Raw genomic sequence first — 8,896 nt, 5'->3', positions numbered from 1 at the left:
TGGGTATTCGCTCAGCGTGGTTTATTGCTCTAATTGTGAGCATTGGTATTTGGGAAAACATCGAAGCAGCTAAAATTCTTTCAATATTTCCCTATTCTGGACCATCACAATATATTTTTATTTCACCGTTACTAAAGGCTTTGGCCGAAAAGGGTCAGTAGGTGACGTTCATATCAACATTTCCTCAAAAGGAACCGCTGAAGAATTTTCGAGATGTTCCAGTTATGGAAAACAGCCATAGTTATGATGGTAAATTGTTGCTTTTTTTGTAAACTTTAAACTTTAATTCAACAAAACTATTTTTAGCGTTGTTATCTGCGGCAACCGGCAGTAGTGAAAGCACCTCATTCTTTGATGTCTTCATGGGAATTGGTGCTCTTGGGGTGAATGTGAGCTCTAATGTTTTGGAAAACTCCGAAGTCAAGACGCTATTAAAAAAAGAAAAATTTGATTTGCTGATTATCGAAGTTTTTTACACGGAATCTCTATTGGGTTTGGGCGAATACCTACAAGCACCAATGATTGCAGTCTCCACTTTCGGGACAATCAACTTTATTGATTATTTAACTGGAAATCCGACACCAGCCTCCTACTTGCCCCATCTCAGTTTGCAATATGGCAATCACATGTCTGCGTGGGAAAGGACTGTTAATGTCTTGATCAATCTTATGGATGATTTCCTTTTTAATTATTTCATTTTACCCGGCCAAGAGGCTGTCTATAAGAAATATTTCCCCAATGCCAAGCTGAGTTTAAATGAAGCCCGCAAAAGTGTATCTTTGGTGTTATTGAATGACCACTTCACGTTACGTGCACCTCGGCCCTATGTCCCAAACATGATTGAAGTTGGTGGTATGCATATCAATGAAAAGCCCGAACCACTGGATGGAGATTTACAAAAGTTTTTAGATGCTTCCCCAGAGGGTGTCATTTAGTTTTCACTGGGTTCCAATTTCAAGATTTACCCCCCGAAACCCTGAAGACAATAATTGAAACATTTAAAGAACTGAAAATCAAAGTTTTGTGGAAATTTGAATTGGAAGATCTGCCCAACAAACCCGATAATGTCATCATACGCAAATGGTGTAATCAACACGCAGTTTTGGCTCATACCAATGTTAAGCTTTTTATTTATCATGGTGGCTATTTGAGTACAACGGAAACGATATTCTATGGTAAGCCAATTTTGGGTTTACCATTGGCGGGTGACCAATTGATGAATGTTGCAAATGCCGTCAGAGGTGGTTACGCATTACAACTTGATATAAAATCGCTTTCAAAGGAAGCGTTTAAGGCGAAAATTCAAGACCTTTGGTCTGACCCTCGTTACACAAATGCAGCGAAACACGTATCCAAACGTTTTAGAGATAAACCATTAACTCCGCTGGAAACTGCCATCTTTTGGGTGGAGTATATCCTAAGGCATGAAGGGGCATCTTACATTCGCAATGCTGGTCAAGAGCTGTCATTTATCCAATATCATAATATTGATGTTTATTTCATTTTAATGGGTATTGTTGTTGTTGTGTTGTCATTAATTACTAGTGTATTAAGTTTTGTCAAGAAACTTGTCTGTGGTAGTTCAAAAGCGTGTAAAAAATCACAAAAATCTAAAATAAAGAAACACTAGATGAAAAACAACAAAACTTGTAAATATGTAGGTAATGTGAGTTATTTGATGTTGTCAAGACGGTCAATTGTGATAAAAAAAAAACCTGTAGCGTTTTATGACTCAGTGCCGCCCATAGGAATACAAACAAAACGAATGCATATGTGAAGGTTTGAGTGAAAAAAAGCAACAACCAAATGATGTTTTTTGTTTGTTTGAGGGAGAAGAGCAAATGCAAAGACAACTCAGTGGGATCGCTGAGTATACTGTCTTTGCAAAGAGGAGCAGCTATGCTTTAACTAAACACACGTCTCAATCAAACCGAGTGTAGCATATACAGTGTCGCCCAAAACTATAGCACCCTGTACATTTTTTAAAATGACAATATTTTCAAGAAAACAAAGTTATAAATTTATTTTTCTTTTTATTTATTTATGTATATATTTATTATTAGAAAACACAAAAATAAGGAATTTAGAATTTAATAAACAAAAGTTAAAATTAAAAAAAAACATTTTAGGTCGCAAATATAGCGGTACAAATTGGGATGTGCTTTAGTTTTGTCCGCTTATATTTGCGACCTAAAATGTTTCTTGAATTTTAACTTTTGTTTATTAAATTCTAAATTCCTTATGTTTGTGTGTTTCCAATTATAAAGATATAAATAAATAAAACGAAAATTAAACAAGTAAGAAAAGCGTTAAGTTCGCCCGGGCCCGAACTTTTTATACCCTTCACCACGAACTGTATTGAAGTGAATAGGAACAACTAGTTTTATTTCGTTTATGAAAGTACTAAACTCTTCCTTTTATTGCAGGAGTAGTACATACATCTGAACTGATAATACTCCCTTCAAAACAGTTAATATGGGGCGACATTTTTGTTGTTTCCAAAACATGGGCCAATATTTACAATTTTCCGCATTGAGCGAAATACATAAAATTGGGCAAAACCGACTAGACCTAAACCTGAATATTCTGGATTTGGATAGTTAACAGCATCGGGAGCGCCGTTCTATGGAGGCTGTATAAAACGTTAACCTGTACCGATAAAATTCTGGAGGAAAATTTTTTAACTCCAGCGAAGACTAAATACCAAATGTCAGTTATTCCCATTGAATATTGTGGCTAAAACTTTCAAAATACCGAAAATTGGGAGGAATTGTAATATTCACGACTTAATTGTCGAAATGCCAATTTAAAATGTTATTGCACCATAGAGTCTAAAGAGTTCCAGGACTGCGGGAGCCTTCTTTGCTAGCACTAGCCGGGTGGGGGGTTCGTGTCCTGTTGTCTCTAAACCGTGTTTATATTACTCGAATTAATATTATTGCAGACTCCCTTTGTACATCAGAAAAGAAAAAGTATAACCAAATGGACAGGGCATAAAAAAAATGGTTAAAAACGGGATATCATCTTATGGTATACGAGATAGAATTCACCCAGTTGTTATTGGGTGAAAGTGCTTCGCAACCCACACCGACCTAGATTCTTTTTGAGCACTGTATAAATACATATTTAACAAGAACCCCTATTAATCCTTACTCCTTTCTTTAGTATCTCATCTCTCGAATAGAAAACATATAATTAATTTAGCCAATCATTTTAGATTTCAAAAAAAATAATTTATTCAATCCATTTTGAAAATTCATTATTAAAAATTCTACTATTTTATGTTAGAATTTAATAATTACTTAAATATAAATTAAAGATTAAATAATGCAAAAAAATGTTTATAAAACACTAAACGCAGATGTTCCTACCATCTATCAATTATATTAGAGATCATTATCATACTAAATGCAGAAATGGCAATTATGTACAAGAAGTATGCTTAAATGTAATAGAGTTCAATGAACTTTACGAGTGAAAGTGAAATGATATGAATTATTATTCTTCTGTATCAAACCAAAACAAAAAAAGGTAAAAATTAGATAGAGCAGAAATAATGCAAAGAAAACAATGTGATGATCATTTTAAATTACTCTCCCTTATATTCATAATTTGCATATCATCACTTTGTTCTTTCGTTCTCATTACATGTAGCAAGACATATAAAGGTAAATGCAAATCAAGGCAAACAACGGGGGAGAAAGAGAAATAGTTTTTTTTTTTCTTTTTGGTTTCTTTTTACATGTACTCACCAACAATGTCCATGATCACTTTTGAAGGCCTCCAAGTTGTCGATGGTTTGTTGTTGTGATGATTTGTGCTGTATAATAGGGGTGTTAGAGTAGTATGATTGTTGTTCTTGCATTGGTTTGAATTTTAGAAATGGCGATTTTTTCTTACATAAAAGCTTGACAAATTGAAATGTTCTGTTGGTAGTAATTATACATAATTATGATTATAAATGCAAATGCATATAATTTTTTTATAGTTACGGAAATCTTAACGAGTTTGGAATACATTTGTTCATCTATTGATGGTTTTAGTTTGATAGATTGGAACTGGAGTTTAATTGTTTTGCATCATAAGCCTGATAACACATTTTCTTCACGATATTTCTGGAACTGTGGATTTAAGGGCATAACATAACAACTACGACTTTCGATGAATATTAAAGCAAATCAGGATGCAATTAGATACGGTGACCACCAAAGGTTTTAATCCAAGAAATGATTATTCCAAGACGTATTATTGTTGTTTAGCTGGAGATTAATTACGTGCTATTTGTATCATACAAGTATCACTATGTTGAAGGGGCAATAATTGTACGGAATTTCACTGGATTTCTAGCCAGGAACGAGTGAAAATATATGGTTTTTGCTGGTTTTTCTTATTGTTCCTTAATATATAAAAGGCGTAATTACTCCTTAACTGGTTTGGGCTTATTGAGACCAACAGATTGTGAATAACGAAGGCTTCAAAAAGATCCCCAAGCTACAACTGCCCTGTGGGTAGCTGCAACTTGGGTTATGTAGTTGGTCACTTGTATGGGAATTGGAACTTGGATTATTTCGTTTTCGTTGGATAATTTATGTATTAAGCCAGGCTTGATAATTCCTGTTGAACATATTATAATTTAGTCATCATGAAATTAGTGCGATTATGCTTTAATTAGGGTTACCTTCAAAAATTTAACACACTTGTTAAAATCCAAAAGAAGTTTAGACACTTTATTAAGCTTTAAAACTCAGAAGAATGTATGGGATCACACAGATAAACAAGGATTTGTTCCTTAACTTTTTTATGTTTGTTGAACACTTTAGTCAAATTTCTTGCGGGTATATTTTACTAAGTTTGATGTATTCTGTGTGAAATCTTGATTGAAAAGGAAGTTGCTATCTTCATGATTTAATAATGAAACCTCAAACCACGCTTCTTTATAAGATCGATAAATGTCAAACAGAAATGGGGATTTATCGTTAAGGCATATGTACTTACTATGGTACTGGTGGCCAAATTTATCGGTTAACATGCAGTGACTTTCAAACTAATATTAACACCTTGATTACACTTAATATATTTATAGTTTTAGTAAATTTATATATTTAGAAATATTTTAGGTGTTTTTTGATAATCTCACAAATTCAAATTTCTGATTATAAACAAAATGCTCTTAGGATGATCGTTGAAACATGTAATGATATTAAATGTTGATATTATTTACACTTTTAAGAAGGCAAAGGAATACTAAAATTAAAATCAGAACACAGAATTGTGGGAGGAATCATTGGGGCCAAGCAAAACAAAAGACATTCCATGAAGAGAGTTGTAATGCACAAGATCACTTGTAGAGAGTAGGCAATTGTAGTTTTGTAGCTTATACCAATTAATTCAAGCTCTCTATCTTTTGTCCATAATGTATATCACATAATTAACAAGACAAATCTACACTGCTGAACAGAAGTCTACTGACAAGGAATTTTGTGTTTATAAGAAAAACCTTTGTACTCTATAGACGGCATTACAAAACCGGGTTATTTAAAAGATTTTTCGAACTTAAATAAACCGGAAAAAGTCGTCTATATTTTAATACCCTTGGCATGGAAGGTTCCCACCAATTTTCCATTCAAGTCTTCAAGGAGGTAGTAATGACTACCGAGTTTTTCACGAACTTTCGCTTTTAAAAAGAGTGGTGCTAGTTTGGAATTAAAGTTCTTTTCCAAACTACTTTGACAAAAATTTCGTCTGAAAACCTCTTGTCCCACCTGGAATGTCTGTTGCCTTGAGCGTAAATTGTATTGTTGTTGTTGTGTTTTAAAAGCTTCCTTTATCCTCTTATGCAAATTTGTACGAAGGAGCTGTAGATGATCATCACGGCAAGGTAATGTGGTTGGCTCATTAAGTAGATCCAACTTTTTAAGGAGGTTGTAGGTCGAACCATGGGTTACCATATCGAACCCGAACAACGCATGGTAAGGTGTACACTTGATTGACTGATGGATGGAGTTGCGCAAGGCGCAACTTATGAAGCTAAGTTTTTGGTCCCACTCTTTATGGTCATTTTTGAGAAAAATCCTAATTCCGGCTATTAGGGAACGGTTCACTCGTTCCGAGGCGTTTGCCTGAGGCGAGTAAAGTGCTGTATATGTATGGTTGATACCATAGCTAGTAAAAAAGGCATTCAAGTCGTTTGACTTGAATTGACTGCCATTGTCACTAACTATGGTCTCAGGTATTCCATAAATGTGGAATATATTTGTTAATAAAAAGTCTTTTATAGCCGTTGATGTAAATTTTCTGAGTGGGCAAAGCCAATGAAATTTACTCAGATGGTCAAGAATTATAAGGATGCCTATATTCCCCGATTTACTCCTCGGGTAAGGCCCCAGGAGATCTATATAGAGGCGCTGGAAGGGTCGGATGGAGACAGTTTGATTAACCATTGGGGGTTTCATAAGCACATTAGGCGCTTTGGTTGCTTTACATACCTCACCATTCCTGACGTAGTCTCTGATATCCTGTACCATTCCAGGCCAATACAAGTGTCTTTTTACTAAGTCGAGTGTTTTGCCCATTCCACCATGAGCTGCTACCGCAGAATCGTGGGCCCTAGATATAACCTCATTTCTAAGTCGACATGGAACCCACAACTTCCATGCAATTTCTTCCTGTGATTCTAAACCGGAGTAATGTTCCGTCCTAAAGTAGACGTAATTGTCAATCACTTTGAGATCCGGAAATTTCGACTGGTTTTGATTAACCCACTCTTTTAGTTCTAGATATTCTTCATCTTCAAAATATGGAGATTGTAAGTCGATTTCAGGTGTAATTGTGCCTATGCTGGAGACCTCTTCACAGGGAATCCTGGACAACGCGTCGGGCACTACATGTTCTTTGCCCTTCCTATGGCTGATGCTGAACTTATATGGCTGTAGTTTGAAAACCCAGCGGGCTAGTCTGCCACTTAAATCAGGTTGTCGCATCAGCCATAGGAGGCTGGAATGATCGGTAACTACCTCGAACTCTTGGAGTTCAAGGTAGCACCTGAATTTCTTTATAGCTTCAACGGCGGCCAGGCATTCGCGTTCTGTTACGCTGTAGTTGCGGGCTTTTTGCTCATAAAAGCTATGGGTTTTTCCATGCCTTCTTCATCCAACTGGACCAGCACTGCGCCTATTCCAAAGTCGCTTGCGTCGCAGTGGAGATAGAATTTTTTACTGAAATCTGGGTTTGACAAAATTGGTGCTGTCGTTAAAATGTTTTTGAGACTTTCGAACGCTGATTGCGCTTCCTTGGACCACTGAAACTTTTTCTTACATTTTAGAACCTCGGTAATTGGAAACGTTACAGTCGAAAAGTTTTTCACGAATCGCCTATACCAGCCAGTAAGTCCTAAGAATCCGCGAACTTGTCTCAGATTCTTTGGGACTGGCCAATTGGTGATGGCAATAACTTTTTCTGGGTCGGTGGTTATACCACCGTTCCCGATTATGTATCCCAAATAGTTTACTTTGGTCACACAGAATTTACTTTTCGATATATTTAACGTAAGGTTAGCTTTCCTGAACTGGGAAGCTATCCTTACCAAAACGTCAACATGAGAGGGGAAATCTTCGGACACGATGACGAGATCATCTAAATATCCAAAAACGCAGTGGCGCAAGTCCGGGGGGATGATCTCGTCCATCAGCCTACACATCGTTTGCGGCGCATTACAGAGCCCGAAAGGCATTACCACAAATTGGTATAATGGCCTTCCGGGCACTGTAAATGCCGTTAGATGTTTCGATTTCTCGTCTAGGCTGATCTGCCAGAAAGCGTCCTTCAAATCCAATTTTGAAATCAGATTCGCTTTCGGCAGTCGTGCAAAGATCCCCTCAATGTTAGGTAAAGGATAGGCATCCTTTTTCGTAACAGAATTCACTCTTCTAGCGTCCAGGCAGAGTCTTACCTTGTTAGGTTTGATAACCAAGCGCATAGGGGAGCTCCATGCTGAATTTGAGGGTTCTATAACCCCCAACTTCAGCATACGGTCTATCTCTCCAAACATTAATTTTTCAACCGCAGGGGACACGGGATAGAACCTCTGTTTGATTGGAGAGGCGTCTCCGACGTCTATCGAATGTCGAATTAAAGAGGTTCTACCCAAACCCTGGGTCTCGAAATTTGGAAATAAATCAATGACAGATTTTAGTTGCTTTTTTTCCATAGCTGATAAAGGAAATAAGTCAGTGTTTTCTGAGGCGGATTGTGATTCAAACTTGTCTTTGACTTCCATAGGGGGCATTCGCGAAACGGTGTTAGCTATGTTGTCTGATGCCAACAGATCAATGGATCCTATCATATCGGGTATTAAATTAAAAGTCCTCCAGAAATCTATTCCGAGAATGAGTCTCTGGGATAGTGAAGGTATTACAAACAGTTTTAAGGGCTTGTAATCATTCTTGAAGCAGATAACAACATCGATCCATCCATAGACAGGTTGAGTTTTACCATCTGCAGTTTTTACAAACGATCTACATCTTGAGAATGTCGGATACTTAGAGAAATCCAACCTAGCTAAATCCGAACCCACACAGCTGATACTAGCTCCAGTATCTAAAAGTCCGTATTCTTCGAATTCTAGAAAAGAGACCTTTGCATAGTATCGTAAATCTGTAGGGTTCGATATTATAGCGGATACCAAAAATTTCCTGCACAATTTCCTCATTTTGTAAAATGCTCTTAAACGAAGTGTAGAGCGTTTGGGAGACTTTCTGTTAGCTTGGTCGTCTAAGGATAATTCAAAAATCTCATTCCGTTTCGCGATATATCGGGCATATCTGACGTGGTAGGGAAGTTTCGGGTAAAGTATATTGTAATCGTCATGCCGGGAGTACACAATTGCATTATCAGGTCT

At 36.7% G+C, this 8,896-nt stretch overlaps 1 pseudogene; it reads left to right on the top strand.

The window, feature by feature from the left end:
- Positions 1-321: 321 nt before the first annotated feature.
- LOC141391949 (UDP-glycosyltransferase UGT5-like) lies at positions 322-1,630 on the top strand (annotated as a pseudogene).
- Positions 1,631-8,896: the final 7,266 nt, after the last annotated feature.

Source organism: Musca autumnalis, unplaced genomic scaffold (assembly GCF_047663935.1).
Source record: "Musca autumnalis isolate F117 unplaced genomic scaffold, ASM4766393v1 scaffold_1, whole genome shotgun sequence".
NCBI lineage: Eukaryota > Metazoa > Arthropoda > Insecta > Diptera > Muscidae > Musca > Musca autumnalis.
This window is presented reverse-complemented; position numbering and strand designations above follow the sequence as displayed.